The 17,318-nt window shown below is 41.9% G+C and overlaps 1 pseudogene; it reads right to left on the reverse strand.

Moving 5' to 3' along the window:
* Positions 1 to 5,170: 5,170 nt before the first annotated feature.
* LOC125415945 (uncharacterized) lies at positions 5,171 to 13,204 on the reverse strand (annotated as a pseudogene).
* Positions 13,205 to 17,318: the final 4,114 nt, after the last annotated feature.

Consider the following 17,318-nt stretch of genomic DNA (forward strand, 5'->3'; position numbering starts at 1 on the left):
CATCAACCCAGATGGCGCCTCGGGAGTAGGCGGGGACGCAGCAGTGGAAAATTACCAATTACATGCGCATTATCTTGTTCACCTGGCGGTGAAGCTGGATGCCAGCGCCATCCTGTAATGGAGAATATGGTTGCGGCCCTCCACAAATCACATCTGGCCTCCTTCAATGTCTGCATGCTTCAGAAAGGAGAGATGAACAAATCATTGAAAAATAACCTGAGTATCCTTGGAATATGCAGCTGGCCCAAAATGCATGAGGCCTTAGGGTTTACTGTAGAAGCAAGGGTATACAGGGCACAAGCATTAAAGAGTGCCCGCCCACATATCCATAGGAGGAATTGAGTTCAGTGGCCTCAGATGTCAGTGCAGGTGGGGCTGCCCTCTAAGCACCCAGGTGACTGTGGAGGCCCCAGAAGGTGAGCCTATTTCCACCTTGTCAGAGGCCAGAGGGTTTTAACTTGTTCACAGTTGTTGACAAGTGTGCCTACACGCCCTGATAGAGGGCGTGGTTACTTGGTGTTTGACGTCGAGACAGTGCGCAGGTAGTCCACTCCACCCTTACCAAAGGTCAGAGGAGTCAAGTATACTTCTGCTCCTTCTATTGTTTGTTTGTTTGGGGTTTTTTTTTGCTTTTTTTTTTCAAGACAGGGTTTCTCTATAGCTTTGGAGCCTGTCCTGGAATGAGCTCTTGTAGACCAGGCTGGCCTCGAACTCACAGAGAACCACCTGTCTCTGCCTCCCTCCCAAGTGCTGGGATTAAAGACGTGCACCACCACCACTACTCTGTTCATTCTTTTGGATTAATTGGTTTGGCCTCGGGAGTGACTGCCTTCAGGATTCTTAGTCTAGGGTGGGTTCACTGCCTAAACAACAGAATGCTTTTCTCATGAATTAATGGCTTGATGTCTCAAAGAACTGAAGCAAGTAGCTTCTAGTTGTCTTCTGTATCATATTAAAGCAGTTTTTGTCTTCTTCCCCCTTTGGTATTGGGGTAAAAAAGTGTGTTGAAAATAAACGTGGGCATTTCAGTATTCACTGGAACTCCCTCCTGGTTAGGTTTCTGCTTTATTTTCACTCCATCTTATTCTCTTTACTTATTTTTCTAATCACCATGCTCCTAGTGGGATCCTTGTTGAAGCTGGTCTCCAACAGGTGACAACATGGACTCAAATCCTTGGTCACCCCTTGGACCCTGGGAGCCTGCTGGAGGCAGGTACCAAGCTCCAGATGCAGTGCAGTCTACTATCTCTAGGCTGTGGTGAGAGCATAGACTGCGGGTGCTGCAAGACCGCTGGAACCTCCCAAGGCAGCACCTCACAGCTGTAATGACCTCACACCACTGGAACCAGGGCTCTCGTCTCTGTACTGCCCACAGTACTTCAGTCCTGGGCTTTTGCTCAGGGAACCTCATGCCTACTCTAGAGATATTTGTGCCCCGTGTTTATTGCTTCTTTACTCAGTAAAGAAACTGTGTCAACATAGATGTTCATCAACCCATTAATAGCTACTTTATTACATATAAATGTATGTACTTGTATGTGTATGTACCTACAAATGCTCTTCAGCACTAATAATATAGTCACAAAATTTTCATGAACATCGATGACCTTGGAATATATATCAATTGATGTCACACGATCTCAGAAAAACTATATTATCTCCCTTGTATGTGTAACCTAGGCTATGGTAAGTGTACATAAGTGGACAAATTTACATATGAGTACAATATGTCATGTAGAAAAGAGAATATAGGCTAAATATAGGAGAAGAGGAAGGATTGACAGCAGGTATTGAACATGAGTTGTGAAAGAGGATATGAGATCACTGTTCTTCTGCTTCTAACTCTGCCATGGGTTTTGGTTGTCGGTGGTGTGTAAGTGCATAAATAAATATCCCAAAGAGAGCGTGAAACCCAGTGTGAACTCCTAAGCTTCTGTTCTAAATGTCCACCCTAACGGTACAGAAAGAAGTTCAAGAGTTATATAGTTTTTGGTTTTTGTTAATTTTGACATGATATGTTTCTTTGAAACTTTTTAAGGAATGGGATGTAAAATTTAAAAAAAGAGGAATGAGAAATGTCGCTTGAGCATGTGTGTGTCTCTGCTACAGTGTTTACTCCTGAGGGTGTGTCTTTCTGCTATGGTATTCACTTGGAGCTGCTCACAAGTGATGCTTCCTAAACAAGCTGTACCTTGAAAAAATCGTTCCTTGTAGAAAAAAATGTTTATCCATAAAATACATTTCTATTTGTAAGGAAACACACCTTTCTATACCAGGAATACTATGCTAAACAGATGTAGAGAGACTCCAAGGAGGAAGAAAACACAGACTCAACTAAGCAGAGCAAACCTTACTGACCACAAACAGGACCGGTCTACACACCAGCCTGTCTTTGTTATTGACAAGGATGGGACTCAGCCTGAAGCTGAGAAGCTTTTTTTACTTTAGAAGGGAAAAAGGGAGGAGATGTGAAGTCTCCAACCAGACAGAGAAAAGCCAAGTACGCAGGAGGACAGGTAAATGCCGTAAGTCATGAGGCAACATGTGGATGAATAGAAATGGGTTAATTTATAGGACAAGCCTAAGCTATCAGCCAAGATTTCCTAATTAATAAGAAGTCTCAGCATGATTATTTGGCAGTTAGCTGGCAGTACGGAAAAATCTGCCTACAACTATATTTCAATAGTGTTGTACCCAGATTACGACCCCAAGAGACCACCAAAGAGGCCCAGACTGTAATAGCATGGTTTATTGGTGTTAATTAGCGTAACTCAATTTGCAATTGCATAGAGGGTGGAGGAGCTCCCTTCCTTCTGAGGCGTTAATCTTTTAAAGGTAAAACTTCAAGCAAGTCCTTCAGAGCTACTGTTTTCGGTGGGGTGCACGGTCTTCTTTCCCTACCCTTTGTTCTTAGAGCCAGACTTCTACTCTCTAGGTGGCTGAGTGTTTTACCACCAGAATGACTGAGTGTCCTTAAGCTCAGGAATTTCCCAGGTTGGGTGTGGGGGGGATAGAAGGCCATTATCTTCTTGGGAAAATGCAGCTAATCTAAGCTAGTCTGGGTTTCTAATTTTAAAACACTTCTTTGGGAAACAACTTCTTGTTCCTTTGAGAATAAGAGACGAGGGTCTCACAGACAGATCCATTACCAACTCACAATGAAGACATTACTACACTATTTCTATGTGCTACTCCTATGAGGTGCAAACAGTGAGAAATGATTCTTCCAGAGTCATTACAGGTAGAAGGATTCACTACAACATGAATTTACCCGTGGGTATCGAGGGTTGTTCATAGGACTTCTTAACCAAATAAACTCTCTGATACTGAGGTATGAGGAAATATCAATTCTCTTATCAACTGAGTATGTTAATTTTCCTACATGCCTAAATTTCTCATGTTGAGTTTGGAGCAATTACTCAACACGTAGCTACCATTTTTGATTTCACAGGTTTCTCTCCAGTATAGTGAAAGAGCACCCGGAGGGTGTCTCACACGCATGGAGACCTGTACCCAAGAACCAGGTCCGAGAGCCACTGGATGCAAGAACAAGAGGCAAACTTTATTGTTCACAGGCCTGTGGGTGCTGCAGTCACATGGAGAACTGAGCACCCCGAGCTACGTCTTAGGGTATCTTTATATAGGCAGAAGCAATGTTACAGAAGCAAAAGCGCGGTTACAGGGGTCCCATTGGCCAGTTTGAATGAGGCGAGGGGTGAATTTGAGGGCAGGCCTCGTGGTCCTTGACCTGGATCAAAGAAACCAGATAACTGACCAGACCCTATCTCAAGCACATATGGTCGTCTTTTGAAGTCTTTGTTTCCACTCAGGCCAGAATGTCTTGACCATAAATCCCCTGTCCTGCATCCTGATAAGGCTGTCCTGGGTATCTCACCAGATGTCTGACCATAAATCCCCTGTCCTGCAGCCTGACAAGGCTGTCCTCGTTCTGACCTCAGGTATCCTGCTTTGCTCAGCATTCCGGGGGCCCTTCTCTGAACTGAGCTTCTTTGCAAAATGACATAACTGTGGCTAAAATGAGTTGGGGTCCTTCAATAGAAAGAAATTGGTGTTAAGTTAGGGAAATATTGTAAAATTCTTCGTGGTATTCTTTACATCACTAGGACTTCTCTGCAGGGTGAATGCTCAGGTGTGGGAGAGAGAGTGGATGCATCTACAGGTTTTGTGACACTGTGTCTAGCACGCCACTGGATGGGAACATCCCACTGGATGGGAACAGCAGAGCTACGAAGGAGGCTGAAAAGCCTCCCATATTTGTTGCTGTCCTAGATTGATTTCTGTCGGTTTGATAATAAATGGCTGGGATAAAACCAACAAGATGAAATAGCCAGTTTATTTCAAGTTATGAGCTACTGTTCCTCATCCAGGATGTCAGGACAGGAAGCCATGCGGGAAACATGGGGAAATACTGCTTTCGGACTTGCTCATTCTAGTTTGTCTTCACTGCAACTTTTATGCATCCAAGGAATTCCTGTACAGGGTGGTGCTGGTTATCCTGGCTAACTTCTAGTACCCCATGTAGAAATCAAGAAAACAGAACACAAGCTTATAAGCTAATCAAATAGAAGCAAATAACTAGCTGGGAGCCCTTCAGATACTGCTGGCTTGTGTGGTGTGCTTGTCTGCAGCTAGATAAGAGAGACATCTGCACCTGCAGAGTTTCTCATTTTTGGCAAAACTTTGTTGCTGATGAAGACTTCAATTATTATTCAAGGCTTAGGCACAACTTGAATGTATAGAGCGTCTTTGCAATAGGAAGTATCTGCAGATACTTACAGTGTGAAGAACTTGCCACAGTGATTCTTTTGTTGACTGCCTCATCACAATGAATTCTCCAAAGTTTATATAGACACAAGGAACAGATAAGCACTGGTCCTTTTCTGCACACGAGTACGGTTTCTCTCCGGTGAGAATTACTGAGGTTGAACCAGGACTGAATGACAGCTGACACCTTCACCACAGCCTGCAGTGCTTTGTCTCACTGCAGAATGGACGCTACTGATGATAGATCGTGTTGACTAAGTGGTAAAGCACTTGCTATCCCTCACATGTGCATGGCTTCCCGGCTCTACGCATTCATTGTTGCTGCATAAGGTCTGGATCTTCAGCATGGGTTTTACCACACTTCACATGCCCGTGGAACGCCTATTCAGAATGAATTACTTGATGCCTTTGAAGGGCTTAAAAAATGTAAACTTTTTATTACATTTGTAGATTTCTCTCTAGTATGAACCGTCTTGTGTCGAGAAAGGGTATAATGATTAACAAAGACTCTGCCACATTCTGCATACTTGTAGGGACTGTCTTCAGAGTGAATTCTTTGATGTCTTCTAAGGGCTGAAGAAGAAGAAAAACATTTGCAACACCCCTCACACTTGTAAGGTTTCTCTCCAGTATGAACTATTGTGTGTTTCCTAAAGCCTGTGGGATTACAAAAGGCTTTGTGGCATTCATTACAGTTGTATGGTTTCTCTCCAATATGATTTTTTTTGATGTTTGATGAAGGTATGGAGAACAGTAAAATCTTTTTCCACAGTCTTTACACTTATAGGGATTTTCTCCAGAATGAATTCCTTTATGTTGGTTAAGGATTAAGGCAGAGGAAAATGTTTTTCCACATTCTTCACACTTGTAGGTTTTCTCTCTAGAATGAATCCTTTGATGCTGTTTCAGCATTGAAGGATAGTAGAATCTGCCACATTCTCCACACTTGTAGGATTTTTCATCAGTATGATTTTTCTGGTATATAAAAAGTGATGAGCAAGTTTTGAAGGCCTTGTGACATTCTTTACAGGTGAAGGGTTTTTCTCCAGTGTGAAGTCTCTTGTGTATAGAAAGTGTTTTATAAGAACTAAGGGCCTTACCACATTCTCCACACTTGTAGGTTTTTTTCATCAGTATGATTTTTCTGGTGTATAAAAAGTGATGAGTGAGTGTTTAAAGCCTTGTGACATTCTTCACACGTGTAGGGTTTGTCTCCAGTATAAAGTCTCTGGTGTACAGAAAGTGTTGAGCGAGAACTAAGAACCTTACCACATTCTTCACACTTGTAGGGTTTTTTCCCTGTATGAATTTTCTGGTGTTGAATAAGGAGTGAGTTATAATCAGTAGCTTTGCTATAATTGTTACAACCACTGTGTATTGTTCCTATAGAGCAAGAGTTGATCAAAATTTAAACAATATTCTCTGTATTTATGATTACTTTTAAAATGGAGAGATTTACCCATCCATATTTACCATAACTCAGAAACTACAGTATATTTAACATCTATAGTCCCTAAGCATAATTCACAAAATATGGCAGTATTCACAAACAATCTACACTTCTACTAGAATAAGATTATAAGCAAATGAACAAAAATAATAACATATAATTCGACATTAAATAGCTATGCAAGTTTTAAGGGGATTTTACTAACAGAAATTAGCCCATTGAACAATATAAACGTATGGCTGGAAATCCATGAAATTTTAACATAGCCAATAGAAAGTTAATTGTGATAATGTGAGATTGGACCAACATGAAAATACACAATTTTTACCCATGTATAGACTTATATTTTTATATGCTCCATGACAATTAAACTGTCAATGTCATTATTAAATAACATATCTCAAGGCTTTAGGATGATATTTTATGTTTTATTTTGATCACAAGAAATATATAACTCAAAGATGTCTAATTATAAAAAAATTTCAGGTACACTTATAAATAACAGAAGTTTTACTGAAGGCAACATAGTTGTCAATGAATAGATGATATATTTATCAATTTTGTTTTGCTTTGTGCTTTTAATGACAGAATTTCTCCACATAGCCATGAGTGTCCTGGATCTGGCTCATGTGATCAAGCTAGCCTCAGACTCAGGGATCTTTTTTCCTTTGCCTCACAAATGATGTGATTAAGGCATGTACCACCACCCTCAGTGATACATTTACCTATTTTTAAGAATTATTCATTTATAAGATTAAAAAATCATTGAGCAACGAATAAAGAAAAACAATGAATAAGGCACAAAAATCAGAGTCTTGTATTTACCATGAATTAATACTTCACAGAAATAGTACTTCATAGATATTTTTATACTTTATAGATATTTTTATCTATGAAGTAAAATATCATAGATATTTTCATCTTGCACTGTCTTGATCTGTTTTAATCAATGAGCAATGCACTCACAGATAGAATATGTATGTCGAACGATTACAGACAATACACACTTCCAAATAATAATGCAGAATATCAAATTGCAAAAAATATATTCTACTAGATCTTGACATTTTTATCTTTGAACATATATATATATTGAATATACAGTTATTGACTATATATAAAATTATAAATATATTTACATATATGTTTATATCTACAATGGTCAGGCATATTAAATCCTTAGTACTGTGAGTGTGACACAAAGAATTTATGAAGACATTTTCATCATTTATAAAGAACTCTGATGAGATAAATTTCCTTAAATTAGTGTAGGTTGTATTAAGCAGACTTATGTATGAAGCTATCTTATAATGATTTCACATCTAGATTTTTAGAAATGTGTGAACACTTTCAGAGGTATAGAAAACAGTTAAAAGTCAGTAACTGCCTAAGGTGACTCTGTTTTGCATGAGTTTTACCTGACTACTCCCCCAGCTAGTCAATCCTACTGAGAAAATGCCCTCATGCAGCTTCACCTGAAGCTTTGGCAAAACCCATCCTTTCACAACATAAAACACATTCTTTGAATTGATGGAAATTAAACTTTTGAAGTTTCAGGGTGTAGCAGTCTCTGATATGATGTAATTATGGGTTGGCCATTATGACCCAATCATGCCTCATACTGAGTGGCTAGAGTTCTTCTGGGCACGTGCCTCATCTCCAAAACAGTAAAAAAAGACTATTTATCTGAACTTCGCTGAGAGGCATTGACTATGTCTCCTGTGGATACAACCGATGGAGGTACCAGCAAAATTTCTGACAATCAAGAGACTCAGAACACCCTGGCTCTCTCAGCTTGCTTCACTGTTACAGTGGTAGTGCCCACCCCAGACCTTCCTTGGCCCCATAGATGTCTCACCGGGGACCAGAGAGTAGGGAATTTCCACTCTATGCCCTGCTACCAAAACCAACCGACTCAGTCTGGTCTTCCGAGAAGCTAGGTAAGGGTATTTTTCTCTGGTCCAGATTCCAGTCAGTGGAAAAATAATGACAGGGTCTCCTTCTATGTGTCTCCTATGAGTAAAGATGTCGACAGAAGAAGCAATGGATAACATTTTTCGGTTAAACCTTGTCTTATGTTATTTCTGATGATGATGAATGAACAAGCGAAAAATCCATTTAATGCATGCTGTCTCCGCTGCTGTCTCAGCCTTAGTATTTGCACCTTGCCCTGACTCTCATCGTGGAACAGAGAGGGGGTCACTGTCTGAGTTCACTTTGGCTTCCAGGTGACGGGAAGCAGCAAGGTTCTTCTGCCCTCTTGTCTATGGTCCGTGAGAAATGCCAACTCCTGTCTGGAGTTGTACTAGTGGAGTTGTCTGGAAAACTCCATGTCTGATCCTCTTCAACCAGCTCAGCAGCGGCACAGAGGTCCCCATTGTGGTCTTGTCAGGAGAGCAAACCTAGTCAACTCCCAGCCCCCGTGCTCAGGAAGATCCTGCCTGGCTAGAGGAGAGCTAACCGTCTATGAATTATACAGCCTCAATCAGGGCAGGGTCCGTTTTACTGCAGAACAAAAGGTGGCTGTGGGAACCACTAGACCAGTTCCTACAGTGTGGGGAACTGTAGAGCAGAGGCCCCAGAAATCAAAGGGGTCTGGCCAGGTGTGGGTCCAGGACTCTAGCTCACCATGGACGAAGAGTGGCAGCCAGTTTTCCTGTGGGGAGAGCACCTTAGCTGCCTGTTTGCGAGGGAGACTGGAGACAGAAGTTATGATGGGTCTTTTCTACTGGGTCTGGAATCCTGCGTCCTCTGAGACAGGACATTCTCTCTGTTCTTAGGATTCCTTTGCCCTATAGCAGAGGTCAGACCTTGTCTCTGCTTCATGGGTACCCATACTTTCATTTCTAGAACTTTCTGAGTTGCTTAGAAGTCTGTTTTTATGGTTTCTGTTTATATGTCTCTAGGTTACAGGTACTAATGTATAACTCAGGGTTTGACACCCTCCCCCAAGTCAATGTGTCCCTATCTCATAAGATCATTGTATTAGCCTAAAAATGTAAAAGAGAAAATACATAAAGTACTATTCAGGTTGGCTGCCCAGACCTCCAGACACACAGTACTTTTATGGGCATACGAATCACTGGCTTCAGTCTTATAGAGAAACAAATGCCTTTGAATATAGATAATATATTTTGAAATCTTCGTATGCTGTTTTTGCTCACTGAAAACCTGGTCCAAAGATAAAATGTGCACCACCCACTTCAAACTCAAGGATAATTGTCTCAGAGTTTCTTCCAATGCCCTGTCCTGGGTCATGTTGGCTCCCTGACCCTGTGACAGGCAGAAAGAGGATAACAGGACAGCTCAAGAAAAGACCGCATGCACTTGAGAAGAGTTAAGGGGTGAACTCCTTCCAAGAAAGGCTACTACTATTTACCTTATAGGAAGAAGATGCGTAGAATAAAAGCAACTAATGGGATCCTTGTCGTTAAAAAGAGTAAAAGGGACACTCTGCCTAAAATCAATCAATAGTAACTCCAAAATCATAGTCAGATAAATTCTGTTAGATGATGTCAATATCAATTTAAAGATGATTATGAAAAGTCTATTTATTATCTAAGTAATAAAGACTGCCTTTTGTTTACTATAAGGTTGACCTGGAAACTTCCATGGCATAACGCTTTAACAGTATGTGCACAGGTAATATCAATGCGTCACATGACCCTTGCTGTGCAGTTCGGATTCAACCTTCTTTTATTTAATGGATGTTGCACAGTATCCTCTAAGCTGAACACCATCTTCATAATTCTAGCTGTGCCCGCTGACGGCAACCACAGCCGGGCTTGTTAAATGCTATCCCTTTGAAAACAGAGGAGACAGGCAGGGTCATTGAGCCCTCATCTGAGGATCCACCCGGCCTCCCAGCTAGCTGCATGGAACTGGGACTCAATTGCATGAGGTTCCAAGGTTTTCTGGAGACACCAGGGTGTATAGGCAAGAAAAACTAAAGCTGGGTTGGGAGTCCACTTCTCTGTGGGAAAGCTGTCATATGTAATGGGTAACGGCCCCCCTGAAAATAGATATTGTCTAACACCCTCCCCTCTGGGACATCTTCTTCTTACATCAAGTGGTAAATTTACTTGTTAGGCCAGGTGGTGGTGGAGCACGCCTTTATTCCCAGCACTGGGGAGGCAGAGGCAGGCGGATCTCTGTGAGTTCGAGGCCAACCTGATCTACAGAGCTAGTCCCAGGACGGGCTCCAAAGCTACAGAGAAACCTTGTCTTGGGAAGAAAAAAAAACAACACCACCAACAAATTTACTTGTTAGGATTATTATGTCTCATTTGCAATTACTTAATCAAGGGAGCGATATATAAAGGTTCAAATGGCTGTTCCAAAGAGAGTAAATTATCTCAATTGACACTTTACAATCAGTTACCAACTGAACTCATGTTCTATGCTTCCCCTCTCAGGAGTCTTGTTTACAAAAAAAATGCTTTCTCAATCAAGGTTATTCATATCACTAAAGCTCTTACTAGGATATAATTCTTCTCTCTCAGGACCAGTGAAACCATTTGAAAAAGTTACAAAAGACATAAATACGAAGTTACATCATTAAAAAGGGTTAAATTGTTTTAGATGAGATAAATCATATAAGAAGAGGCTAAAACCACAAAAGCTTCGAGAGAAGTCACAGCAGGTCTGAATACACTATATATGGGACCAATGGAAGATGAGACTCCAAGGTAACATAGCTAATGCTCAAAAGATGCTAAAGTCCTAGGGTTGTAATGGTCTATGGAAGATGAGACTTCAAAGTAACATACCTAATGCTCAAAAAATGCTAAAGTCCTAGGGTTATAATGCTCTATCATTGCTAACAAAACCTGGCATAAAGGTATCTAGTCACTTTTGATAACTTTGTTAAACATAAACCATTTGGAGAAACTGAGTCACAACAAGAACTGTGGTGGAAATGAATTGTCTTTTTATTCTTTCAGGTGTCTTCTTATAAAGGTTAAACTTTATTATTCTTTCCTATGGGTGTATTCTATTTTGGTTTTATTTTTGTCTGTTAATTTGTTTGTTTGTTTTTTCTGTATTCTTGGCTAACATGTAACTCACTCTGTAGACTAGGCTGGCCTGGAACTCCAAGATCTGTTTGCCTCTGCCTTATTTGCTGGAATCAAAGGCGTGTACCACCACTGCCGACAAATACATTCTTTATGATAATGCAAGATGCGAATGTAGAGTATCCGTAGGACTGACTTAGAATTTGTAAAGGTTCACTACAAAGGAATTAGGAAACTAAAGCTCCCAATCTCTCCGTGGACTGTATTTACGGTTTAAGGTTTATTTTGCATAAAAGAACTTCCGTAAAAATTCTTTTTTGAGACAGGGTTTCTCTGTGTAGCCCTGCCTGTCACAGAACTTGCTCTGTAGACCACGCTGGCCTCAAACTCACAGAGATCCACCTGCCTCCTGAGTACTGGGATTAAAGGCCTGTGTCACCACTGCCCGGCTGTGTTTTGCTTTTATTTGTTCGTTTTTTTTTAAATTGTGACTTTTTAAGGCTCAAAATTTTAATAAGGTAACTTATTTTCATTTATAAAATTCCAATCTTATGACAGTTACTAATTTATTGAAAGCTGTTACAAAAGGTAACTAAGACATAATAGTTATTTATGAGCCACCCCCTATTCATGATTAAAATCCTTATTGTGCCCCAAATTGTGTTTGTAGTCCTGCTAAATACAAATGTAATTCATGTTCCCAGACAATATTAGAGGGTGACACTGGATCCTGCCTTCCATTCCACAGTCCTCTGTGCGGGTTATTGGAGTGCAGCCTAAAGCAGTTATCTCAAATAAAGGTTAACTTAGTTTGTTTAATTTGCAATAATATCTAAATATGAAGTATACTTTTAAAAATGTGGTTATTGACATTTAATCCCAGCACTCAGGAGGCAGAGGCAGGTGGATTTCTGTGAGTTTGAGGCCAGCCTGGTCTACGAGAGCTAGTTCCAGGACAGGTTCCAAAGCTACAGTGAAACCCTGTCTCGAAAAACCAAAAAACCAAAACCAAAACACTAGTTATTGAAATTGAATGTTGGGAGTATAATGGGTTAAATCTAAATTACACCCGCATGCAGGACACACCCAGAATCAAACAGCACACTTACCTTCCAAGCTGACACATTCCCTACCAGTCTAAGTAGGATGAGAGCCTCGTCAAAGGATAAGGATGTGGGAAAGCCTGCCTTTCTGCTGGATCTTTGGACTTCAACTCACCCCCCACCCCAGGCTCTCTTTCCTACACACCTGGATGCACAGGGGCTGGTGCTTGTTCCTTCACATCCCAAGGTCCTTGTCTTTGCTTCAGAAATGTCACCAGGTATGGCTTAGAGACAGCAAGGCCCGTTTGTAGGAAAGAGGAACAAGATGTTTGGGTGTTCTTCTTTCCAGGACACTGCTTATGAGAAAAGAAATGGTGTAATAAATGACTGCAGGAAATTAGTTCCTGAAATGTTTTCTGATAGGTATATTAGAATGTTGATGAGGAATTTACAATCTGCAGATTCTAAGCTTCATTTAAAGGGAATGAAATTAAAACTGAACTGTGAAACATCTTCATTAACTTGAACGCTCCACACCTCCTGCCGCTGGATTTGTCCCAGTCTCAGTAGAGTGAAGGACGCATGGCTTCCATCACCAAGAGGTTAAACATAGACAGGGAAAAACAATGAAATGTTTCCTAGCGATACTACAACATCCCTCATCTTTCTTAAAATGAAGAATATGAAATTCTCTGTTGAAAATCACAAATTTCCAAGAGATACCACACAAAACAGGGGAGATACATGCTGAGGGTGAAATAAGAAGTCACTATAGATGAGATGCTCACCCAGGAACACCAGGTTGCTGTAATTCTCCAGCATCACATCCTTGTACAGATCCACTGAGTAGGTTCCAGGCATTCCCTCTCTTGGGGAGAGAACTCAATGGCCACATCCCAGAATGACAGCATTTCCTGAAATATATAGAACAATGAATGATATCGCACATTGAATAAATTAAAACCACTAATAATATAAGTACTAAGATGCGTTGGGCTGGATAGTTCTCCTTTCAATCTGACACTGGATATTTGAGAAGAGAGTAGCATAGTTGAGAAAACAACTCCTTATAATTTAATTTTCAATTGGTGATTGGTATGAAACAACCCACCCCACTTTGGGTAATGTCAGCCTGGACAGGTGGTCCTAGAAGGTATAAGAAAGTGGACTCAGCAAAGCAAGGGGAGCAAACCAGGAGCAGAGGTCTCTGCTCCAGTTCATGCCTCCAGGTTCCTGCTTAGATTTCCCTTAGTGATGGACTGTGAAATATGTGGCGCGCCCCTTGACCAGCAAGGAAGAACGACCATGAAGTCTAAGATCCTTCTCAAATCACACTTTATTGGAGCCTCTTGGTTGAAGGGAGAGCAGAAGCGAGAGAGCAGGAGTGAAAGAGAACAAGAAGAGAGAGAAAGCGAGAGAGAGAGAGAGAGAGAGAGAGAGAGAGAAAGAGAGAAAGCAAGAGAGAGAGAGAGAGAGAGAGAGAAAGAGGAGAGAGAGCGAGAGCAAGAGAGAGAGCAAGCGAGAGAGCGGAAGCCAAGCGGCAGCTGCTTCTATAGGGTGGAGGGACTCGGGTACTGTCCTGATTGGTATTGTGAATACTATTCTGCTTGTGTCCGGGGCCTCGAGATTGGCCAGGGACAAGGCTCAATTGTGCATGTACAAGCAAAGGGCACTCAGCCCCATGCGGCAATTCCAAAGAAGGATTTGTTTACCTCCAAGCTGCAGGACAACCTGCGCCATCTTATAATGGTGATCTCTCCAGGTGGCTCCCTACAGAAATAAACCCTTTCTTCTCCCAGTTGCTTTTGGTCAAGATCTTTATCAGGCAATAGAGACCCTAACACAGGCAATATTTACTTGTGGACTCAAATCTAGATTTTGCCTAAGGTTGAAAGGGAGCTAGAAGCACTTCTAACAGAGGTGAGACATGTTCTGTGGACCTTCGGGAAGTGGTCACATGACCTCGCATAGGACCCATCTTCAAGGAAAGAGAAGACAGAGAAGATGTTATGAGCCCACCACGTGGAGTCTATCCTTTTAAGGCAGATGAAATGTAAAATGAGTACAACTCAGAAAAACATGCATTTGGTGTCACATGCTTGTCGTATACACCACAAAAGTCATGGCGAAGGAGAAGGTACTGACCAGTGCTTCATATGCACAATCGTGAATGTGAAATGCAATGAAAACGCGATTCTGATGGAGAAGTCCCGCTGAGGTATGGGCGTCTGAATTTCTACAGAGTCCCAGAGAGAAGCAAAGGGCAGTGAACCAAGGAACATGAGATGGAAGAAGCAAAGGGGCTCACAAATAAAGAATTCACAGAGAAAATGTATACCTGGATAATTTAATAACCAGCAATTATAGAAATAGCAATGTTTTTTGACTATTTAAAATACACTAGGTATTGCTTTGATCTTACTTTCATTTCCCTTTTATACTTTTTCTCAGACAGGTACGGATGTGTTGGCAATATTCCTAGAATATGCTTTGAATATCTGACACATGTGCATCAGCAGTAGAAAGTCAACTGACTCCCACTGAGGGAAGCTTGAGCAAGAGACCCCCCCCAAAACCCGCCCCTACACAGACACACTTCCTCCAACAAGGCCACACTTCCTAGTAGTGCCACTCCCATTGGAGGCCATTTTCTTTCAAATTGCCACATAATTTATGAGAGCAATAATAGTATTATTTCCTTTTTATTGCTGCATGAAAACTATTAGGCATTTATATATTAAGGGGGTACTTGATATTCATTTTAAGGGTAAGTCTTTCACAGTCTTTCCATTGGTTTACAGATGTTCAATTCCTCTAACACGGTATTTCAGGGTTCTGGAATGTACACTGTACAATGCTCAGTTAGGCAGTATGGGGTTTTGGCAAAGCGGTAGCAGCAGGAACTCCTCTAGATTCATGACTCAACAAGCCAAGAGTAGCAGCCTGCGCTTTCAGGCGTGATGAATTTACTCTTGAGCAGACTTGAGCCCAATTAGACAGCCACTGTCCATGACAAGACACGTTGCACCCTTAGGGATATCCTGCCATACTGGTTATTGGTGTGGCCAGTTAAATAAAAGTGCTTATCGATTGCTCGTCTCCCTGGGAAGTTTGCAAAGAGCCTTCCATCGCTGTGAAAACTTGTCCTTAGGTTGGAGGCTCTAAGGCCAGATCCAGCTGCACTCCTCTGAGTCTTGTGTCTGAAGTGCAAGGTATTTTCAACATAAGAAGAAGAGATACCAAAGACTTTTGGTACAGAGGAAAAGGTGCTTTGGAAAGAATGAAACAGAAAAAAACGTCTTTTCTTTGAAGGGCAGAGGGAGCAGCACTATGGAGGAAAACAGTCGCTAAGTCACAGCACACTGAAGAAAGTTAGTGCATAGAAAATCCAGCAGTTCCTCGAGGAAGAGTGTTTAGACTCTGTTGAAAGCTCCTCTGTAGCTAGGGAAACACTTTCCCACTTTGACAAGGAAATGAATACCACAGATTCCACTCTTTGTACTGAAGAGATCGCAGACAACAGGGAAAATGGGCAGCTTGGAGATCTGCAGGACCTCAGGGCAGAGGGAAGGTGGAAACACCGCCCTCTCAGAGGCCTAGAGCAGGTCCCAGTGGTGACCTGACTGCAGGGACCCCTCCTAATGCTGCCCAGCACCTGCTACCATTGTTCTGAATGGGCAAGTGTCTGCTGCGCTGCGATGCTCTGGCCCCCTCCTCACTGTGGGCCTTCCTTCCTGGGGATGCGGGGCAGAAAGCCTTCCACTGTGGCCTCATTTAGTTGGATTTCAGCTTGTATAATTAAAAGCAAACATTTCTGGGGCCGCTGCAACTGGCAATGCTCATTTTCCATGAGAAAGAAGGCAAACAATACCTGACCTGAGAGGGGCGAACTGATTTGTTCAAAACTGCTGTGAGCTCAAACTCCAAGAGTGGTCTCTGGGGACTAACTGTCCCTCCCTGAATGGAGACTGGTCCTAGGAACAGCCTACTACAACAGAACAGACAGAGCCGAACTCCTAAGAATTCTCACACACCCTCTCAGTGTCCCCATGGAGACATATTTTTTTGCACACTGCAGACAAAGCTGACTACCTGGAGATTGTGGGGAAGTCAAGGCTACTTGCAAAGACAGAACCGTATTACTGCTCAGGCTCCGAACACCAGTGACCCTCCCTTCAGCTCTGGTCTCTCAGTCAATTACAGAACATAAGCTTCAAAGACTCACTACACACAGTATGAAGTGGGAACACACAGGTCTTTGTCCCAGCTCTTAACTCACCTGAGTGTGGCACACAACAATCATTAATTGTTGCCTGAAGTCATCACATTTGGCTCCACTATGACTTACAGCATGGAAATGACCCGTGGAAGACCAAATGTCATGTTTTTATTGAAAATATGGCATGCATAATTAGAATATTAGTTTCGAAATAAATACTACATGCTTTGCTTTGTATGTTAGGTGTCTTGAGGGACCTGTGGATTTTAAGGAGTTGGCACGCTGCTCCTGAGTGCACTTGATGCAAGGGTGAGTGGAATGTATCACGGGCTGTCTTGGAGTGCGCTTTTGTGCCCCTCCCAGCGGTGACTAGGAGTGGGTTTTACTTCAGGTTGCCCATCATCTCACCTATCAGTATTCAGAACGGTGTTTCCAAGTGTGAGTTGTCCCGTAACTGTGTACAGCACAGGCTAAGGTGACCCTGTGCCCCAGACTGTAAAACTCACGTGACCTTGCCCTTGTGACTGTACACACAACTCAAACTCCAGTGAACTTTGCTCTCAGGACCTTGCTTAATCCTCAGAATATAAAAAAATGTCTGACACCCTGAATAAAGTCGGTGATTGCATTAGACTTTATTCTGCCTCATTTTTAGGACCCCAGGTTCATGCACCCAAATAGATCGACAAAAGCATGGGCTTGGTATATTACCATGTATTTTTCCACCCGTGCTTTCTGGTCTTTGTTCTCCCAAGTGATACATTAAGTAAAGCACTCTCTTTCCTTGTAAACATGGTTTAATGATT

This window comes from Myodes glareolus, chromosome 15 (genome assembly GCF_982192425.1).
Source record: "Myodes glareolus chromosome 15, mMyoGla1.1, whole genome shotgun sequence".
In the NCBI taxonomy this organism is placed as follows: Eukaryota; Metazoa; Chordata; class Mammalia; order Rodentia; family Cricetidae; genus Myodes; species Myodes glareolus.